The following is a 23898-nucleotide window of genomic DNA, read 5'->3' as shown; positions in this document are numbered from 1 at the left end:
AGTGCCAGCCCAATGACTGAACCTCTTTAATAAACATGAGCCAATTTCAGACTCCAGACCCTCTCAGATGGCTCAGTCTCCACCGTCATTAAGGCGCATGGGAAGCCCAAATCTAAGGCGATAAAACAAGCGTAAATGTAGAGGAAATAACAAGAATCACAACTCTGATTGGCCACTGTGGTCATGGTGGTCCTGTGCATAAATGATTGAAATGGGACTAATGAGTAGTTTTGCATGCTTGACATCTAATCTGGTCAGGGAAAGAGTGAGCTGTTGTGGAGCGACTACTGAGAGCGGTCTCCATCGTACCTCTTTCCTGCTCCTCTGTGATGTGTCCCCCCAGATGCTTACGTTTTAAGCATTCCACTTACCACTGTCACTTCTTGGGCTTTATTGCTTCAACAAGTGGTCTCGAAACCCAGCACTTGAACAAAAACATAACACTGCAGCATGCTCTGCTCTGCCCTTCTCTTTCTCTTTCTCTGGTTCTATCTCAATGTCTCTCTCCCCATCTATTTCCCCCTTTCTCTATTCCTCTCTGTCACTCCTTCTCTCTCCCTCTCCTTATGTATTTTCCTTTCTTCCCCTCTTCTTCTCCCTTTTTCATTATTTGCTTTATTTTGTCAGTGAGCCGACGAGTGCCATCAAAATACTCTGTGGCTGAAAAAATAAAATAAAAGGCCTCCTCTCTGTTGTCTTAGACAATAATTATGAATTGCCAGTTAAGCCTAGACTACAGCTGAGGGATTGTAGTTTAAAGCAGAGGCTTTGGTGCAAAAAATGCATTTATAGCCCTTTGTGTGGCTCCTCATTATGTGTGGGCCCGATTCATTAAGTAATTGGTTTGCAGTTGTTTACATGAGTATTAAGGCTCTCTATTCAGGAGCCTTTGAGAGATACATTGTGCAAATGTTGCATGTTATGAATGCAGAATGAGAGGCAGGGGGCAAGTCCTATTGGCCAAGCACTACACTCGGCTGAAAAGCAAGAGAAAAGCGCTGGGTGCTTCTTTGCATAGCAATGACTCTGCCTTAATACGCTTTAAAGATTAAATATATGCAGTCTATACAAGATACAAAGAGATACTCTTAACACATTTATATGTGCTCATTTCACTATTATGGCATTGGAGAGAATTGAGGTCTTTCATATTCCATTTTGTTTCTGTCTCCTCCACACAATGTTTTTCAGCAAGACACTTTATAGAATGTGCTGTTTATTGTATTGTGAATCACGGCCAAGCGGACAGATCTGCAACAGTTTTGTAAGGATTCATCCATTAGAAATCTTTTGCTGCCATTGTGAGTGGTAAAGCAAAATCACTTTGTGGTTGAGTGGGGATGAAAGGAATAATGCAGGAAGGAGTGAGTCTTAATAAGCAGCTGCACTCCATGTAAAGACCACTTGTTCCCCTTTGTCTGGGGGTGCATGCCACTGCTTCCTCTTGTACAAGAATCATTGTGCTGTTTTTCTTCTTTTACTGTAGGCATTTCAGATGGTTTTCCTTTCTAGTTATTTTTTTCTTCTTCTGTTTTTTCATCTCTTTTTTTGGCCTGGCCTTGATTTAAGAACAAAATGTCTCACTAAAAAAGCAAAAGAAAACGTAGGCTATCTCTCTCTCTCCAGTCATCAGAGTCTGCTATGTTTGTGATGCCGCGTCCCTGCTTGACAAAAACCTTCACTTGACAATTAGTGTGTGGAGCGTTCCCTTGGACAACAGCATGTGCTCAGGTATTCACACCCCAATCACTCAGACAGAGCCAAAGTGTCATAATCAGAAGTTAGCCCTCTGTGGAAGAGAGGCAGGAGGAAGCGATGTATGTGGCATCTCTCGCAGAACACAGGGAGGGAGTGAAACAGAGAGATGGCCCCAGAAAGAGGCAGGTAAAGAGACCGATGAACATGCAGACAAACTAACAGACCCAGATTAGACAGAAATGTGGTCAAGGACTTTCGGCAGAGAAAGACCGACAGAGACAAACTGTGCTTTATTTCAGTGCGAATTCCTGGCAAAGGTATACAAATACTCAGTCTGAAAACAAAAGCTTGCTCCTACCCCTAGACACTTCTTACTGGCCCTTCATTTGTAGATCTGAAAGCATCGACATTGTGTAAGCAATATGGGTGTAACTCCATATACTGTAGCTGTTGCAATGGTCTATGATTTGATTTGGGACTGGGGAAGAGAAACAGGCAGTGATAGACAGAGAACGACAGAAAGGCAGGCAGCATTGAGAGGCTACTGCCAGAGGAGGTCACTCTCCTACATTGGGTTCCTCTTCTCCTCCCACAGTCATTCACACCAAACCTAACACACACCATGTCTAACACACACCATACCTAACACACACCATGCCTAACACACACCATGCCTAACACACACCAAACCTAACACACACCATACCTAACACACACCAAACCTAACACACACCATGCCTAACACACACCATGCCTAACACACACCAAACCTAACACACACCATACCTAACACACACCAAACCTAACACACACCATGCCTAACACACACCATACCTAACACACACCAAACCTAACACACACCATGCCTGACACACACCATACCTAACACACACCATACTTAACACACACCATGCCTAACACACACCATACCTAACACACACCATACCTAACACACACCATGCCTAACACACACCATACCTAACGCACACCATACCTAACACACACCATACCTAACACACACCATACTTAACACACACCATGCCTAACGCACACCATACCTAACACACACCATACCTAACACACACATACCTAACACACACCATGCCTAACGCACACCATACCTAACACACACCATACCTAACACACACATACCTAACACACACCATGCCTGACACACACCATACCTAACGCACACCATAGCTAACACACACCATACCTAACACACACCATACCTAACACACACCATGCCTAACACACACCATGCCTGACACACACCATACTTAACACACACCATACCTAACACACATCATACTTAACACACACCATGCCTAACACACACCATACCTAATGCACACCAAACCTAACACACACCATACCTAACACACACCATACTTAATACACACCATGCCTAACGCACACCATACCTAACACACACCATGCCTAACACACACCATACCTAACACACACCATGCCTAACACACACCATACCTAACGCACACCATACCTAACACACACCATACCTAACACACACCATACTCAACACACACCATGCCTAACGCACACATACCTAACACACACCATGCCTAACGCACACCATACCTAACGCACACCATGCCTAACGCACACCATACCTAACGCACACCATACCTAACACACATCATACCTAACACACACCATAGCTAACGCACACATACCTAACACACACCATACCTAACGCACACCATACCTAACACACATCATACCTAACACACACCATAGCTAACACACACCATACCTAACACACACCATACCTAACACACACCATGCCTAACACACACCATGCCTAACACACCATGCCTAACACACACCATGCCTAACAGTATCCATAAAGTATCCATCTGTCGAATACCTGGTTAATCACACAATATCATGTCTTTTAATTTCTATTCATGACAAAAGTAAGGTTTTGTTTTTCATAAGAGGAACATTTTATTAGAGAATAATGTGTCACATTCCAATAACAAAGTTGTCTAACTAAGGTAATTTAAAAAAAATTATAATGTAGTGTAAACTTGTGAATCTTAGTGAATAATTTTAAATGGACTTGAATTCTATTGAATATAATTAGGCTATTCCATTTTAATTCAGTCAATCATTGTTGTGTTGTGTTCTGTTCTGTCAAGCAGCTGGGATTCCAATGAAGGAGCCGCCTGCTATCAATGAATGTACTTGAGTGTGAATCTGTAGCACCATTTCTACAGCTCTGCAGTTCCTCTTTATGGCCAGCAGAGAGCACTCACACGTTAGAGAGCACAGAATGGAAGTAGTGAATGCCCAGGGTTGCCTCACACTGTTGCCCCCCTGAGTGCTAGCTACATCCTACTATAATACTCTGCTGTTTTAAACCTCTAAACAGACCTAAACAATTTAGCTGTGGGTCATAGCTGGGAAGGGAGTAGGAGTTGATGGGGTGATGGGTCTCCCTCTTTTTTCCCTTTTCCTTTAGACTAACGATGTGCTAAAGTGCCTGTGCTATTAGCATTTCTTTGTGGGTGTTAGGAGCTTTAAAAAGACAGGGTAAATTAAGGCAGCATTCTCTACCAGGCTGTGCCAACAGTATATGATACCAGGTAAGCATAATTTTCCCAGACAGAATCAACCCTGTATAATTTTTCCATTATTAAAGCACATCATCAAATACAATTCCAATGAACTCATTACAAAAACAAAACAACAATCCAAATTCACAATCATTATAGAGTGCAGTTTGAAAGGATAGGATATGATAAGTAAAGGATAGAGTCATAAGCCTATGTCTCCTTTACATAGAGATGAGCAATAAGTATGTCTAATTGCGGAGAATAAAATTGTATTTTTGAAACGCAGAAGGATAGTAATTACATTTACATTTTGCAGACGCTCTTATCCAGAGTGCATACATTTTCATACTGGCCCCCCGTGAGAAACGAACCCACAACCCTGGCGTTGCAAGCGCCATGCTCTACCAACTGAGCTACATGGTGCTTATTTGTGGTATTGTGGAATTCTTATATACGGGGCAGACATATGATGGGTTATATTAATATATTTTTTTTTTGTATCATTTGTGCCAATCAGTGGTGTAAAGTAGTTAAGTAAAAACACTTTAAACTCTACGGGATCGGTGTCCCGTATACGGGATGGTTGAGCTAACGTTTGCTAATGTGATTAGCATGACTGCTGTAAGTAACAGCACCATTTCCAGGACATAGACATGTCTTACACGGGCAGAAAGCTTAAATTATGGTTAATCTAACTGCACTGTCCAATTTACAGTAGCTATTACAGTGAAAAAATACTATGCTATTGTTTGAGGAGAGTGCACAACAACAAAAAACTTATCACGGCAACTGGTTTGATACATTCACCTCTGAAGGTAAATAATGTACTTACATTCAGTAATCTTGCTCTGATTTGTCATCCTAAGGGTCCCAGAGATAAAATGTAGCATAGTTTTGTTTGATAAAATCAAATGTTTATTCAAATGTAGGAACTGGGTTCTACAGTTTGAACCCCTGCTGTCTCTGGCTCCACACCCACCCCGCCCAGCCATCTAGATGTGTGAAAGTTAGTGTATAAGCTAATGATCCCATCATGTATCACATTCCTGGGAGTGTGTAAACTTACATTTTGTATTACCATATCAGTTTTGTATGTTCCCTATAGTTATGTACTTGAAAATGTATCATTTGACAAATTCGGCACATTTGGGCAGACTTGATACAAAATAGTCCAGTATTGCAATGTTTCGCTGGATCGATCTGAAACTTTGCAGTCACACTGCTACCATCTAGTGGCCAAAATCTAAATTGCGCCTAAACAGCAATATTATATTGTGGCCTTTCTCTTGCATTTCAAAGATGATGGAACAAAAAAAATGATAGAAAACGCATGTTTTTTTGTTTGTATTATCTTTTACCAGATGTAATGTGTTATATTCTCCCACATTAATTTCACATTTCCACAAACTTCAAAGTGTTTCCTTTCAAATGGTACCAATAATATGCATATCCTTGCTTCAGGTCCTGAGCTACAGGACTGGTACAGTTTTGCCTTGAAGAATGGGCAAAAATCCCAGTGGCTAAATGTGCCAAGCTTATAGAGACATACCCCAAGAGACTTGCAGCTGTAATTGCTGCAAAAGGTGGCTCTACAAAGTATATACTTTTGGGGAGGGGGGGGGGGGAGGGGGGGGGGGGGGGGGGGGGGGGGGGGTGAATAGTTATGCACGCTCAAGTTTTCTGATTTTCTGTCTTATTCCTTGTTTGTTTCACAATAAAAAATATTTTGCATCTTCAAAGTGGTAGGCATGTTGTGTAAATCAAATGATACAAACCCCCCAAAAATCAGGTTGTAAGGCAAAAAAATAGGAAAAATGCCAAGGGGGGTGAATACTTTCGCAAGCCACTGTATCAAGAGAACACGTGGTCATCCCTACTGTCTCTGGTCTGGCGGATTCACTAAACACAAATGCATATTTTGTAAATAATGTCTGAGTGTAAGTGTGTGCCCCTGGCTATCCATTTTTTTTTAAACAAGACAATTGTGCCGTCTGCTTTGCTAAATAATAGGAATTTTAAATGATTTATACTTTTACTTTTTGATATTTAAGTATTTTTTGCAATTACATTTACTTTTGATACTTAAGTATATTTAAAACGAAATACTTTTAGACTTTTACTCAAGTAGTATTTTACTGGCTGACTTTCACTTTTACTTGAGTAACTTTCTATTAAGGTATCTATACTTTTACTCAAGTATGACAATTGGGTACTTTTTCCACCACTGGTGCCAATGTATCATACAACATTTCTCCATTCTGCAAGGCATATAACATAATGATAGACAATAATCAAATGTGAGAAAAAAGCATGAAGTTGTGATTGAACGATGGCAGTCCTCCTGCTCACAAACCTTAGTGTGATGTAGATATAACATAAGGTAAACAGTAATATGTAACAATCACAAAAACCAGGAAGGAGACTCTCCAAAAAGGAGGCATTTCAATGGTAGCTATAATTTGCATCATTTTCCACATTACGTTCTACTCTGTCTACCAGAGTCTGCAAAACAGTGGCTGGCCCAGTCTGTCTTACATATTCAGATCATTGCCTCAATTAAGGCAAACTCAGTACAAGATGAACTGGCATAAATGTTTATGGAAATGGAACACTAGATTGAAGGTCAGCGGCGTCCTGGGCCCACTATGGTAATTTATTCCCCGGAAACATGATTTTATTACCCTCATTACAGTGGCGGGAGAAGAAGTAACATGTTGCTATAAATGGCTGGATATTAAAGAGGGAATGTGAATATATAAACATATTGACTATGTCTGTGTTTTCACTTCCTTGTGTTACCTAACTGTTGTAAATTCAGTGTTGTTCAAATATCGTAGCCTAGAATGCTATGCCGTAACAGCTGATGTTAAATTGTGTAAAATAAGTGCCTATATAAAATAAGAGGGACAGTGTTTGACAGGCTATGTTAGTGTAGCAGCAGGCTACATGAGAAGTAGCAGAACAGACATCCTTGTCTCACTCTTTTCTGTTCCATCTTCATTTAATCTAAAGGATAGCCTTCTATACAGCACAACAGTAGCAGGGACAGAGACATTAACATATTTCACTAAATTTTCTTCAAGTACCAATTTTTTGGAAAAGTACAGCCAATTTTTAGAAACATTTGATTTGAAGCTCAACTTGCACTAAGACAACCTCATTTTTCTTATGAAAAACTATTTAGTCAGGACTAGCTACAAGGTTGCACTTCCCAAAATGATGATTTGACTATTGATCATGTGTGTGTGTGTAATTACAATTTTGTCTGTCTGGTATTCCTTAAATTAAACACCCCTTCAATGAAAAGCAAAGAATGTTGCTGGAGTGTTTGATAATAGTGGAATTCTGGAAACAGGTTAATGAGACTTCATCTAATCTTTTAGATATTGAAATGTCCAGAATTGCTCCTACTTAAAGGGGACTTGAACATTACAAAAGAGACAGATTTTAAAAGCGGCATGTTGGCTGCTAAGACAATCTTACAAGGTTGTTTTTTGCCTGTAATGAAGCCTAAAACATTTTGATATTAAAGATGTCCACTGCAAGATTACAATCAGCTTCGTCTGTCACTTTGACAAATTGGATCAGGGCTGTGAGTCTTATTTCATATAGCTGTAGCTAAGTTCTAACTTTAGAATTTGTTGAAGTTGACTTATATTTGTCTAAAGTCCCAATAGTTAAATAAATATAGGAATGTTCTTGCATAAAGCATATCTCCTTTAATCATATCTGAATCTGTACCTTTTGAACAAAAAAGGTGTAATCTAAAAGGCTTGCTCTCGGTTTCAGGAGGACATACTGTATGCAAGGTGCCCTTTCAAATGCAGACAGACAGGCTGATTATTTGTGATTGCGTCCTTGCTTCGCCCCCCATTTCCACTTTTTTTTACCTTGGTTTCTTGACTGGTTCTGTTTTGATTTGCCTGCTCTGAGTGCCAAAGGTTTTCAGAGGTATACTCTCTTTTCTTGCCTTGAGGCATAGAGGTAGAAATCATCAAAATATCTGCCGGGAAGCTTATTGATATGTCAACATAATGGTTGCACTATAATGGTAATGCCGGCTACATAATTGAATCCATGTATTGGAAAGCAATCTTCTCACTGTTGGAAATGGGTTGGGAGTTTTTTTGGGGGGGTGTTTTTTTTTGGGTGGTGTGGCAAAAGCAGAAACGTATAGTTTGTAAGATGGAGTGGCTTTCAATAGGATCAGAGCCAACATAATTGTGTTCATATACTCAGTGTACAGCAGTCACATTTGGCTGGGCTTGGAGAGAAGGGGGTAATTGTGAGGATGGCAATCAAAGGGGTCATGCGTTTAAATTGAGGGACACATGGATGCAGATGTATGAACACCGTGTGTGTGTGTGTGTGTGTGTGTGTGTGTGTGTGTGTGTGTGTGTGTGTGTGTGTGCGCGCGTGCAAACTGCCCTATTTTTGTTCCATCTCAAATAAAATATTTTCACCGTTGGACATAAAAGAATAAACAACAGGCCATATGGATATACGATAACCACGACAGATGATGGGGATATATTGTGGTGGTTGTGAATAGGCCCTGTGATTATGTAAATTGAAGAGGAGGCCTTTAAAAGTAGAACAGCCTACTGCATATGCATCAAGGCACATCAAAGCCCTTTCAGGGGTCACACATTTACATAGCGATATCACTGATGCTATGGGAACCCAGCAACCCTGTCTTTGGACCACTTCTGAATAAAGAGGGGGCTTGTGGAAGTCCTTCAACGTGATTAGAACAGGAGTCAAGGAAGTTCCCTTTGGTGTTCCTTCCCTTTAAAACAGGCTTAGGCTTGGAAGTCTGGCTCCTCAAGGTCTGGATAGGCATCCTTGTAACATGTGTGTTACATACACATTTTGGTAAGGGCACTGGTACAAGAAACTAGGCGTTTGATGGTGTGAGTTGTGCATTTGATTGATGGGACATGCATAGAGCTAGAATGGTCCTCCATCTCTGCTGCCTTAATTTATGGTGTTTGTGTGATTTCACTGACTGTGTGACAATAATATCCTTTTTTATCCTTGAATGCCATTTACTTATTATGTGCCTGACTTATTGGACACAACTGCCATACAGTTTTTAAATCGTAAGTGCTCTCGATGTCAAAGATCACCGTCACAATGACTATTGCTTTTTAACAGGGTTATTGACTGTTTTCTGTGTCTTTTCAGGAGAGAAAAGACAAACTGAAAACCTACTCTGCAGTGCAGTCTAAAGGTGAGTTGGGAATGCATCCACAGCCATCCTAAATAATGCTGTCTCTATCTCTGTGTTTCATCATGTGGTAAGCTAGTTGTTAGCAATATTATGAACCACTTGAGATGTTATGCTAATGACAGAATCATCCATCTATGCATGGATCACAAATGGGTGTGAAAAGGGCACATGGACAATTATTCAAGATCTTGCTCTCTGTAATAGCAATGCTGCATCTGTAATTAGTATACATTTCACAATGATAATATCAGTTCCTGTTTGTGTTTGAATACCCCCATCTCTGCTTTTATGAATGTCATGATTTAGTTTCATGCGACAAATGTTGGGTCTGTGTGATAAATTGTTTTGCTTTTTGGGGAGAATCAGACAGTAACTCCGAGATAGAAGCCGCCCCACAATACGAACAATGACAGCTCTGAGGATTCGTCCTCAGCCCTACAATACGAACAATGACAACTCTGAGGATTCGTCCTCAGCCCTACAATACGAACAATGACAACTCTGAGGATTTTTATGACTGACTACCTGAGAAAAGGGATTCTTAACAGAAGCTGATGAGAACGCTTTAGAGAATGTCTCCATACTGTTTTATTTTTTCCTCCATTCATTACCCTTATCTGGCTAGATTATTTATACGTTGTAAAATGTATCAAACTGTATCATACAAAAATAATAATAATAAACTTGATGCCTCTTACTGTGGATAAAGTATGTGAAGCGTTTTAAAAAACACACTGATGTTAACCCTGCTTCAGTCTCTTTATCTGAACAACTCTTACAACTCATAATGACAGCTTGAAATAGATTAATCTGGTCTTTTAAAGCGATTTGTTTGCACTAGGCTGGAAATCATGTATTTTCAATGCCGCTAGCATCTCCAGTGGTCTGCATCTAGCATGCTTGAGTGTAGTGATGTGAGTCACCTGTGAAATGACAAAGAACAATGGTCACTCTGGACGTTACCAAACGACCTGTGGACCTGTTGAAGTGGCCCATCGCCCAGGACAAGATAATAATAATAATAAATCATTTATTACATCTCTATAGCACTTTTCATATAATCTCAAAGATGTATCGACATGTTTACAGACCCACAATATAAACAACGGATCACAATGTATGTTTTTTGGAACTGTTTAGTGAAGTTGTAGTTATGTACAAAGATGATATCAGACCTGTATTAGTTTTCCTTTTTCATTTCCCATGTGCCTTTTCATTTTCTATGACATTTCCAACTCCCTAATATCTTATTGCTGCAAGGAATGTTTTAGTACAATCATGTTTTCATGTTTTATTTTTGTATAATATGCTTTGTGATCAAAGTATTGCTCTAGTAGACATGCAGTACTCAGAAACATAATAATTAAATTTGATAAAATATGCAGTCTTTGTTGGTTGACTTTGTTAAACCCCTCAACCTGCCCTCCCTCCCATCTACCCTTTTCCTTTTCACCCTTTAAGTAACAGTATCTCTCAGTGACGGTAGCTGTGTTCGAGAGGAGCAAAACCGTAATGTGTCATGGGTAAATTGTGACTGACTGACTGATCTACAAATAATAATGATTCGTTATTTATAGTGCAATATTCTATGTAGATCAGTCAGTCGGCAGTTTCCTGCACTATCAGCTGCAATGTCAAACAAGCTCAATTAATATTCAATGAATATTTACTCCCACACAGAAACGCATACGAATCTCTCCCTCGCCCTACATTTGGCAAATCTGACGATTACTCTATCTTCCTGATTACAGTTTACAAGCAAAAACTCAAACAGGAAGTACCAGTGACGAATTCAAAACAGAAGTCTGATGAAGACGGATGATAAGCCGGATACAGGACTGTTTCACTAGCGCAGACTAGAATATGTTCCGGGATTCATCTGATGGCATTGAGGAGTTTACCACATCAGTCACCGGCTTCATTATTAAGTGCATCGACGACGTCGTCCCCACAGTGACCATAAATACATTTCCCAACCAGAAACCATGGATTATGGGTAACATCCGCACTGAGCTAAAGGCTAGAGCTGCCACTTTCAAGGAGCGGGACACTAATCCGGACTCTTATAAGAAATTCCCACTACGCCCTCCGACTAACCATCAAACAAACAGTGTCAATACAGGACTAAGATCGAATCCTAGTACACCGGCTCTGATGCTCGTCGGATGTGGCAGGGCTTGCAAACTATCACAGATTACAAAGGGAAACCCAGCCGCGAGCTGCCCAGTGACGCGAGCCTACCAGATGAGCTAAATGCCTTCTATGCTCGCTTCAATGCAAGCAACACTGAACCATGCATGAGAGCACCAGCTGTTCCGGACGACTGTGTGATCACGCTCTCCGTAGCCAATGGGAGGAAGACCTTTAAACAGGTTAACATTTCCACCTGGACAAGAGGAACACCTATGTGAGAATGCTGTTCATTGACTACAGCTCAGCGCTTAACACCATAGTGCCCTCCAAGTTCATCACATGGTTCTTATGGTCATGAAAATCCTGGAAAAGTCATGGAATTTTAAAATGGTGTTTTCCAGGCCTGGAAAAGTTTTGGGAAAGTATTAAATGGTGTTTTCCAGGTTTGGAAAAGTTTTGGAAAATTATTAAATCCGAAAAGTTTTGGAAAAGTTATGGACATTTATTTCATAATTTCTGTTAATGAATTTATTTAACAAAAACCAACATATCAGCCAGGATCGGAATGACACTTTGCAGTCATCACCTGCATGTGTGCCTTTGCTCAAGGAGAGAGAGACAGTTGGACATTGCAGCAGAAGGTAGGCCTAGCCTATAAAATATGATAGAGAACAGACAAACTTGGGAGCCAATTCAAAACAAATCTTGTACCCTCTAGTTAACTCTTTAGCTATTATTACCATGTATTAATGTTTTCGTCATGTCCCAAAATACTTTCCACCAACACTAGCGGATAAGGCCATTGTCACGCTCGTCATAATGATTGGACCAAGGCTCAGCGTGATATGAGTACGTACTTTAATAGGTACTTTGCAACAACAAAACAAAACGATACGTGAAGTCCTCGGTCAATAACACAAACCTACACGGAACAAGATCCCACAAAAACACAAGTGCACAACAGGCTGCCTAAGTATGGTTCCCAATCAGAGACAACAAGCAACAGCTGATTCTCGTTGCCTCTGATTGAGAACCACCCCGGCCAACATAGAAACACATAACCTAGAACAGAACATAGAAAACTAAACATAGACACTACACAAAGAAACTAACACCCTGGCTCAACATACAAGAGTCCCCAGAGCCAGGGCGTGACAGTACCCCCCCCCCCAAAGGCGCGGACTGTGACCGCGCCAACATAAACCCAACAGGGGAGGGGCCGGGTGGGCATTCCTCCTCGGAGGCGGATCCGGCTCCGGGCGTGACCACCACCCTCTAACAACCCCCCCGTAGCGCCCCTGGTCTGGTCCTGCTGGCTGGAGCTGGACTGGACCTCGGTGGAGCGGATTGCTTAGTCTCCGGTGTGGAGCAGCTGACCAGTACCTGATCAGGCACCGGTGAAGCAGGCACGGGCTGTGCCGGACTGACGACGCGCACCACAGGCTTGGTGCGGGGAGCAGGGACGGGCCGGACTGGGCTGGCGACACGCACCACAGGCTTGGTGCGGGGAGCAGGAACAGGCCGGGCCGGGCTGACGACGTGCACCACAGGCTTGGTGCGGGGAGCAGGAACAGGCCGGGCCGGGCTGACGACGCGCACCATCGGCTTGGTGCGAGGGGCAGGAACAGGCCGGGCCAGGCTGGCGACGCGCATCACAGGCTTGGTGCGGGGAGCAGGAATGGGCCGGACCGGGCTGGCTAAGCGCACCACTGGCTTGGTGTGGGGAGCAGGAACAGGCCGGGCCGGGCTGGCGACGCGCACCATAGCCTTGGTGCGGGGAGCAGGAACAGGCCGGGCTGGGCTGGCGACGCGCACCATTGGCTTGGTGCGGGGAGCAGGAACAGGCCGGGCCGGGCTGGCGACGCGCACCATAGGCTTGGTGCGGGGAGCAGGAACAGGCCGGGCCGGGCTGGCGACGCTTACCATAGGCTTGGTGCGAGGGTCAGGAACAGGCCGGGCCGGCGACGCGCACCACAGGCTTGGTGCGAGGGGCAGGAACAGGCCGGGCTGGGCTGGCGACGCACATCACAGGCTTGGTGCGGGGAGCAGGAACGGGCCGGACCGGGCTGTGGAGACGGACTGGAGGTCTGGAGCGAAGAGCTGACACAACCCGTCCTGGCTGAATGCCTATTTTTACACACTCTGTGTGAGGCATCAGCATAGGACGTACAGGGCTGTGTACTCGTACTGGCACTACAGCACGTGACACTGGCGCAGGATATCCGGGACCGAGGAGGGGTACTGGAGGCCACGAGCATTGAGCCGGCACACTCCGTCCTGGCTGCATGCCCACCTTAGCACGACACGTGCGTGGTGCTCGCACAGGATGTACCGGACTGTGCCGGACCACTCGCGGCACAGTACGCAGCTCCGCATACCTCGGAACCTGCCCAGTCTCACGCTGCCTAGCCTGAGTACGGGGAGTTGGCTCTGCTCTACCTCTAGGCTCTGCCAACCTCCCTTCCAGCCCCCCAAACCCGGTGGCCTCCTCTCCTAATCCACAAACTCGCCCAGTAGCTGCCTCCAGCAGCCCCGTCGTCCATGCCGTGTGCCCCCCCCAAAAAATGTCTTGGGGTTGCCTCTTGCGTGTCCGACGTCGGCCCGGTTGGCGCCGCTGCTCCTCTCTATGGCGCGCCTCCACCGTCTCCTCCCACGGACGGCGATCCATACCGTTCTGGATTTCCTCCCAAGTCCAGAACCCCTGCCCGTCCAAGATCTCCTCCCAAGTCCAGGCTGTCTGCTCCTGGACACGCTGCTTGGTCCTGTTTTGGTGGGATCTTCTGTCACGCTCGTCATAATGATTGGACCAAGGCGCAGCGTGATATGAGTACATACTTTAATAGGTACTTTGCAACAACAAAACAAAACGATACGTGAAGTCCTCGGTCAATAACACAAACCTACACGGAACAAGATCCCACAAAAACACAAGTGCACAACAGGCTGCCTAAGTATGGTTCCCAATCAGAGACAACAAGCAACAGCTGATTCTCGTTGCCTCTGATTGAGAACCACCCCGGCCAACATAGAAACACATAACCTAGAACAGAACATAGAAAACTAAACATAGACACTACACAAAGAAACTAACACCCTGGCTCAACATACAAGAGTCCCCAGAGCCAGGGCGTGACAGCCATACAAAGTTAATTAATTTAAACTATTATTTTTGATTAAATGAACGATTCACTTCACCTTTGTATTAGTTGGGATTTGGTTAAATTGCGGTGAATCGAATGATGTGAATCAAAATAATATTTTTTTATCACGAACATACATTTTAGGAAAATAGATTAGAGGTAGCCTTTCTTTTGGTTTATGTGGCTACAAACCTTGTTTTGTAAGATACTATCAGTTGATTTGGGCTTCCAATGTATGGGACATTGCAACTCAATAGATGCTAGTCAGCTTGCAAAGTAAACACTTCTACGGTAGTTAAGATAAATATAACTAAACTAGAAAAGGAACATTTCCTGAAGAAAATTTGTGGGCTTGCTTCAGCTGAACAAAAGATTTGTAGCCTTCCATAGCCATTTGATCTTTGATATATTGAATGAGATAATTATTTAAAAAGGCATAAATCGTATTTAGTTGTAATGTTGCAATGTTTAACATCAAGGGTGGCCAACTATCCTCCAGGAGAGTTACTGGGTGTGCAGGCTTTCCAATCCCCCTCTAACAAACCACATTTTAGAAATTCAACCGGACCTTGATAAACTGTCTCTGATGTGTTTGAGCAAGGCTTGATAAAAAGCCTGCACACCCAGTAGCTCTCCAGACAGGGTTGACCACATGTGTTTTATACAGTTGCCTAACAGGTATTCTACTTTGTGGGGGGTTTAAGTGCCTTGCTCAACGACAGGAGATGGGACATGGGATCAGAGAGCAGCCTCCCAGTGTTGATACCACATTATGCTTACTATTTTATACGTACATAGAGACGGCGCCAATTGTTGGTCATGGAAATTTGATGAAAGTCATGAAATTGTCAAAATGTGTATGAACCCTGTCATCACAAAGCTAAGGACCCTGGGACTGAACAACTGGATCCTGGACATCCTGATGGGCTGCCCCCAGGTGGTGAGCGTAGGCAACAACACATCCGCCACGCTGACTCTTAACACGGAGGCCACTCAGGGGTGCGTGTTTAGTCTCCTCCAGTACTCCCTGTTCACCCACGACTGCATGGCCAAGAAGACTTCAACACCATCATTAAATTTGCCAACAAAATGGCGCTGGTAGGCCTGATCCCAGATGATGATAAGACAGCCTATAAGACGGAGGTCAGAGACCTGGCAGTGTGGTGCAAGAACAACAACCTCTCCCTCAACGTCAGCAAGACAAAGGAGCTGATCGTGGACTACATGAAACGGAGGGCCGAGCACGCCCCCATTCACCTCGACGGGGCTGTAGTGGAGCGGATGGAGAGCTTCAAGTTCCTCGGTGTCCAGATCACTAAGGATCTATCATGGTCCACACACACGAACACAGTCGCACAGAGGGCACGACAACGGCTCTTCCCCCTCAGGAGGCTGAAAAGATTTGGCATGAGTCCTTGTATCCTCAAAGTTCTACAGCTGCACCATTGAGAGCATCTTGACTGGCTGCATCACATCTTGGTATGGAAACAGCTTGGCTTCCGACCGCAAGGTGCTACAGATGGTAATGCGGACGGCCCAGTACATTACTGGGGCTGAGCTCCCTGCCATCCAGGACCTCTATACAGACGGTGTCAGAGGAAGGCCCTAAAAATGATCAGACTCCAGCCACCCAAGTTATAGACTGTTCTCTCTGCTACCGCACGGCTAGCGGTACTGATACACCAAGTCTGGAATCAACAGGGCTCTGAACAGCTTTTAACATCAAGCCATAAGACTGCTAAATAGTTAGTCCAGGTTGCTATTTGGTTAACTATTTAACTATCCGAATTTACCCTTTTTCCACTAACTTTCTTTCACATACGCTGCTGCTATGGTATATTATCTGTCACTATATTCCTAGTTATATGTATATACAGTTGAAGTCGGAAGTTTACATACGCTCAGGTTGGAGTCATTAAAACTTGTTTTTCAACCACTCCACAAATTTCTTGTTAACAAACGATAGTTTTGGCAAGTCGGTTAGGACATCTACAGTGGGGGAAAAAAGTATTTAGTCAGCCATCAATTGTGCATGTTCTCCCACTTAAAAAGATGAGAGAGGCCTGTAATTTTCATCATAGGTACACGACAACTATGACAGACTAATTGAGAAAAAAAAGTCCAGAAAATCACATTGTAGGATTTTTTATGAATTTATTTGCAAATTATGATGGAAAATAAGTATTTGGTCACCTACAAACAAGCAAGATTTCTGGCTCTCACAGACCTGTAACTTCTTCTTTAAGAGGCTCCTCTGTCCTCCACTCGTTACCTGTATTAATGGCACCTGTTTGAACTTGTTATCAGTATAAAAGACACCTGTCCACAACCTCAAACAGTCACACTCCAAACTCCACTATGGCCAAGACCAAAGAGCTGTCAAAGGACACCAGAAACAAAATTGTAGACCTGCACCAGGCTGGGAAGACTGAATCTGCAATAGGTAAGCAGCTTGGTTTGAAGAAATCAACTGTGGGAGCAATTATTAGGAAATGGAAGACATACAAGACCACTGATAATCTCCCTCGATCTGGGGCTCCACGCAAGATCTCACCCCGTGGGGTCAAAATGATCACAAGAACGGTGAGCAAAAATCCCAGAACCACACGGGGGGACCTAGTGAATGACCTGCAGAGAGCTGGGACCAAAGTAACAAAGCCTACCATCAGTAACACACTACGCCGCCAGGGACTCAAATCCTGCAGTGCCAGACGTGTCCCCCTGCTTAAGCCAGTACATGTCCAGGCCCATCTGAAGTTTGCTAGAGTGCATTTGGATGATCCAGAAGAGGATTGGGAGAATGTCATATGGTCAGATGAAACCAAAATAGAACTTTTTGGTAAAAACTCAACTCGTCGTGTTTGGAGGACAAAGAATGCTGAGTTGCATCCAAAGAACACCATACCTACTGTGAAGCATGGGGGTGGAAACAACATGCTTTGGGGCTGTTTTTCTGCAAAGGGACCAGGACGACTGATCCGTGTAAAGGAAAGAATGAATGGGGCCATGTATCATAAGATTTTGAGTGAAAACCTCCTTCCATCAGCAAGGGCATTGAAGATGAAACGTGGCTGGGTCTTTCAGCATGACAATGATCCCAAACACACCGCCCGGGCAACGAAGGAGTGGCTTCGTAAGAAACATTTCATGGTCCTGGAGTGGCCTAGCCAGTCTCCAGATCTCAACCCCATAGAAAATCTTTGGAGGGAGTTGAAAGTCCGTGTTGCCCAGCGACAGCCCCAAAACATCATTGCTCTAAAGGAGATCTGCATGGAGGAATGGGCCAAAATACCAGCAACAGTGTGTGAAAACCTTGTGAAGCCTTACAGAAAACGTTTGACCTGTGTCATTGCCAACAAAGGGTATATAACAAAGTATTGAGAAACTTTTGTTATTGACCAAATACTTATTTTCCACCATAATTTGCAAATAAATTCATTAAAAATCCTACAATGTGATTTTCTGGATTTTTTTTTCTCATTTTGTCTGTCATAGTTGACGTGTACCTATGATGAAAATTACAGGCCTCTCTCATATTTTTAAGTGGGAGAACTTGCACAATTGGTGGCTGACTAAATACTTTTTTTTCCCCACTGTACTTTGTGAATGACACAAGTAATTTTTCCAACAATTGTTTACAGACAGATGATTTCACTTATAATTCACTGTATCACAATTCCAGTGGGTCAGAAGTTTACATACACTAAGTTGACTGTGCCTTTAAACAGCTTGAAAAATTCCAGAAAATGATGTCATGGCTTTAGAAGCTTCTGATAGGCTAATTGACATCATTTGAGTCAATTGGAGGTGTACCTGTGGATGTATTTCAAGGCCTACCTTCAAACTCAGTGCCTCTTTGCTTGACATCATGGGAAAATCAAAAGAAATCAGCCAAGACCTCAGAAAAAATATTGTAGACCTCCACAAGTCTGGTTCATCCTTGGGAGCAATTTCCAAATGCCTGAAGGTACCACATCCATCTGTACAAACAATAGTACACAAGTATAAACACCATGGGACCACGCAGCCATCATACCGCTCAGGAAGGAGACGCGTTCTGTCTCCTAGAGATGAACGTACTTTGGTGTGAAAAGTGCAAATCAATCCCAGAACAACAGCAAAGGACCTTGTGAAGATGCTGGAGGAAACAGGTACAAAAGTATCTATATCCACAGTAAAACGAGTCCTATATTGACATAACCTGAAAGGCCACTCAGCAAAGAAGAAGCCACTGCTCCAAAACCACCATAGAAAGCCAGACTACGGTTTACAACTGCACATGGGGAAAAAGATCGTACTTTTTGGAGAAATGTCCTCTGGTCTGATGAAACAAAAATAGAACTGTTTGGCCATAATGACCATCGTTATGTTTGGAGGAAAAGGGGGGGCTGCTTGCAAGCCAAAGAACACCATCCCAACCGTGAAGCACGGGGGTGGCAGCATCATGCTGTGGGGGTGCTTTGCTGCAGGAGGGACTGGTGCTCTTCACAAAATAGATGGCATCATGAGGAAGGAAAATTATGTGGATTTATTGAAGCAACATCTCAAGACATCAGTCAGGAAGTTAAAGCTTGGTCACAAATGGGTCTTCCAAATGGACAATGACCCCAAGCATACTTCCAAAGTTGTAGCAAAATGGCTTAAGGACAACAAAGTCAAGGTATTGGAGTGGCCATCACAAAGCCCTGACCCCAATCCTATAGAACATTTGTGGGCAGAACTGAAAAAGCGAGTGCGAGGAAGGAGGCCTACAAACCTGACTCAGTTACACCAGCTCTGTCAGCCTTCCACAAGCTTCCAACTTATTGTGGGAAGCTTGTGGAAGGCTACCCGAAACGTTTGACCCAAGTTAAACAATTTAAAGGCAATGCTACAAAATACTAATTGAGTATATGTAAACTTCTGACCCACTGGGAATGTGATGAAAGAAATAAAAGCTGAAATAAATCATTCTCTCTACTATTATTCTGACATTTCACATTCTTAAAATAAAGTGGTGATCCTAACTGACCTAAGACAGGGAATTTTTACTAGGATTAGTTGTGAAAAACTGAGTTTAAATGTATTTGGCTAAGGTGTATGTAAACTTCCGACTTCAATTGTACCTTTATTACCTCATAATCTTGGTACTGTTACCCTGGGTATATAGACAAGTTATTGTTACTCATTGTGTATTTATTATTACTTTTATTATTACGTGTTTTAATTTTCTATTATTTATCTATTTTCTTCTCTCTGCATTGTTGGGAAGGGCCCGTATGTACGCATTTCACTGTTTGTCTACACCTGTTGTCTACGAAGCATGTGATAAATAAAATTTGATTTGATTTGAAAATTCATTACACTATTTAACATGCCTTGGAAGTCACCTGATCATTGAGGCATCTTCACAGACTGGCTCTCAACCCGTTCTCCAGTTCTATAAATATCCTGTTACTCCTGTCTTGTGGGAGGTCGTCTTTCTGAATCGTACATGAAAGTTAATCTGTATCATGTCTGTAGAATATTGAACATTTGCAAAGCCTTGTTATGTTGTAATATTGTAAAAGCGCATGGCATTTAGTACATCAGTAGGATTCCATTAGTCAGCTTTTAGGTGACTTTATATGCCTGAACCTTCTAAAGCAGGACTCCACACTCATTACCACTAATGGCTTCAGCCAGCCCTGGCCTCACACAGAAAGGGAATGTGGCGGAATAATTTGGAGTTTGCTAAAAGGCTCCCTAACATAATATCCATGTTAAGGAGCAGGTCAACAGATACGGCAGATATCTCTGTGAGAGTGGAGGTATATTGTACTAATATGTAACAACACAATAAACATTTCTAAAGATAACTTTTCCAGATTTACTCTTCAGTGAGAGGCAGTGCCTGTATGCCATGTTTAACTCTTAGCTTTTAACACTGTGGTAGCAGGCTGTGAATCATGACATGTCGGGAGATTCTGTGATTCAAGATTCAATTACCTCTTACAGTGCATTCGGAAAGTATTCAGAGCCCTTGACTTTTTCCACCTTTTGCTACTTTACAGCCTTATTCTTAAATTGATTAAATTACTTTTTTCCCCTCATCAATCTACACACAATATCCATTAAGATAAAGCAAAAACAGGTTTTTAGACATTTTTGCACATGTATTAAATATGAAACACTGAAATATCACATTTACATAAGTGTTCAGACCCTTTACCCAGTACTTTGTTGAAACACCTTTGGCAGCGATTACAGCCTCGAGTCTTCTTGGGTATGACGCTACAAGCTTGGCACACCTGTATTTGGGGAGTTTCTCCCATTCTTCTCTGCAGAGATGGTTGTCCTTCTGGAAGGTTCTTCCATCTACACAGAGGAACTCTGGAGCTCTGTCAGAGTGGCCATCGGGTTCTTGGTCACCTCCCTGACCAAGGACCTTTCCCGCCGATGTTTTGGTACCCTTCCCCAGATCTTTGCCTCGACACAATCCTATCTCGGAGCTCTACGGACAATTTCTTAGACCTCATGGCTTGGTTTTTGCTCTGACATGCAAAGTCAACTGTGGGACCTTATATAGACAGGTGTGTGCCTTTCCAAACCATGTCCAATCAATTGAATTTACCACAGGTGGACTCCAATCAAGTTGTAGAAACATCTCAAGGATAATCAATGGAAACAGGATGCACCTGAGCTCAATTTCGAGTCTCATAGCAAAGGGTCTGAATACTTATGTAAATAAGGAATTTCTGTTTTTTATTTTTAATACATTTGCAAAATATTCTAAAACCTGTTTTCACTTTGTCATTATGGGGTATTGTGTGTAGATTGCTGAGGATTTTTTTATTTATTTAATCCATTTTAGAATAAGGCTGTAACATAACAAAATGTGGAAAAAGTCAAGGGGTCTGAATACTTTCCGAATGCACTGTACTTAATGGATAATACAGAAAGTATTAGAGCATCAGCTCTTTGAACATATAGTATGAGATCTGTTGTTGAAGCATGAAACATGGGCTACTTGCTATATCGGTCATTTTACATACAATCATCACTCCCAATTACAAAGCTGAGTCTCCGTTGGATGGGATGTGAATACATGCCATAGAACATGTGTGGTTCGTATTACAATGGATATGTCTACCATTTTATTTATTTTTGATCTAATATCTTCAGCCCTCTGATGTTTGTGTGGCCATGCAGAATGCACTCAATATGACAAACCATTTAACCAGCACTTACGCACTTTCAATAGAGTGTGTGTTCCCATAACAATGGAAATCCAATGATCATGTATGTGGTAGTACAGTGCTATGAAAAAGTATTTGTCCCCATTCTAATTTTCTCTACTTTTGCATATTTGTGATACTGAATGTTATCAGATCTTCAACCAAAACCTAATATTAGATAAAGGGAACATAAGTGAACAAATAACACAACAATTACATATTTATTTCATTTATTTCATAAACAAAGTTATGCAACACCCATTTCCCCTGTGTGAAAAAGTAATTGCCCCCTTACACTCAATAACTGGTTGTGCCACCCTTAGCTGCAATGACTCCAACCAAATGTTTCCTGTAGTTGATCAGTCTCTCACGTCGCTGTGGAGGAATTTTGGCAGACTCTTCCATGCAGAACTGCTTTAACTCAGTGACGTGTGGGTTTTCAAGCATGAACTGCTCGTTTCAAGTCCTGCCACAACATCTCAATTGGGATTAGGTCTGGACTTTGACTAGGCCATTCCAAAACTTCCAATTTATTGCTTTTTAGCTATTTTCATGTAGACTTGATTGTGTGTTTTGGATCATTGTCTTGCTGCATGACCTAGTTGCGCTGCAGCTTCAGCTCATATACGGATGGTCTGACATTCTCCTGTAGAATTCTCTGATACAGAGCAGAATTCATGGTTCCTTCTATTAAGGCAAGTCGTCCAGGTCCTGAGGCAGCAAAGCATCCCCAAACCATCACACCACAACCACCATGCTTGACCTTTGGTATGATGTTCTTACTGTGGAATGCAGAGTTTGGTTTTTGCCAGGCATAATGGGACCCATCTCGTCCAAAAAGTTGACTCAAGTTTGCCAAAAAGCACCTGGATGATCATCAAGACTCTTGGAAGAACGTTCTATGGACAGATTATTCAAAAGTATAACTTTTTTCAACCTACACACAAAAACCCATAATGACAAAGCAAAAACAGGTTTTTAGAAATGTTTGCAAATATATTTTTTAAATAAAACAATGAAATATTACATTTACATAAGTATTCAGACCCTTTACTCAGTACTTTGTTGAAGCACCTTTGGCAGCGATTACAGCCTCGAGTCTTATTGGGTTTGATGCTACAAGCTTGGCGCACCTGTATTTGGGGAGTTTCTCCCATTCTTCTCTGCAAATCCTCTCAAGCTCTGTCAGGTTGGATGGGGACCGTCATTGCACAGCTATATTCAGTTCTCTCCAGAGATGTTTGATTGGGTTCAAGTCCGGGCTCTGGCTGGGCCACTCAAGGACATTCAGAGACTTGTCCCGAAGCCACTCCTGCATTGTCTTGGCTGTGTGCTTAGGGTCGTTGTCCTGTTGGAAGGTGAACCTTCGGCCCAGACTGAACTAGATCAAAGGTAATTCAATAATAAATATTGGCACACTTTTTTTTTACCCCTTTTTCTCCCAAATTTCGTGATATCCAATTGGTAGTTACAGTCTTGTCCCATCGCTGCAACTCCCCTATGGACTTGGGAGAGGCGAAGGTCGAGAGCCATGCGTCCTCCGAAACATGACCCTGCCAAGCCGCACTGCTTCTTGACTCGCTGCTTGCTTAACCCGGAAGCCAGCCGCACCAATTTGTCGGCGGAAACACCGTCCAGCTGGCGACCGAAGTCAGCTTGCAGGCACCCGGCCCGCCACAAGGAGTTGCTAGAGCGCGATGGGACAAGGAAATCCCGGCCAGCCAAACCCTCCCGTAACCCGGACGACGCTGGGCCAATTGTTTGCCGCCTCATGGCTCTCCCGGTCACGGTGTTGCATCTTTAACCAATAGCCTAACAAATGAACAACTCTTGAAAAAATACAAAGACTTTTGATTGTCTTTATTAAGACATTCTCTATATCAAATTTCAGCCAGACCGACCAGCCAGCCCGAGCTGCC

General features: G+C 42.8%; 1 pseudogene across 1 annotated transcript in view; it reads left to right on the top strand.

The window, feature by feature from the left end:
• Positions 1 to 11332, top strand: part of LOC311145339 (centrosomal protein kizuna-like) — a 43035-nt pseudogene extending 31703 nt beyond the window's left edge. Inside the window, exons 11-12 of the transcript in view lie at positions 9465 to 9510; positions 11262 to 11332. The product of the transcript in view is annotated as a centrosomal protein kizuna-like (transcript). The remainder of the gene's footprint in view (positions 1 to 9464; positions 9511 to 11261) is intronic.
• Positions 11333 to 23898: the final 12566 nt, after the last annotated feature.

This window comes from Coregonus lavaretus, assembly GCF_964263955.1.
Source record: "Coregonus lavaretus genome assembly, chromosome: 18".
Lineage (NCBI taxonomy): Eukaryota > Metazoa > Chordata > Actinopteri > Salmoniformes > Salmonidae > Coregonus > Coregonus lavaretus.
Note: the sequence above shows the minus strand (reverse complement) of the source record. Positions and strands in the feature narration are given on the sequence as shown.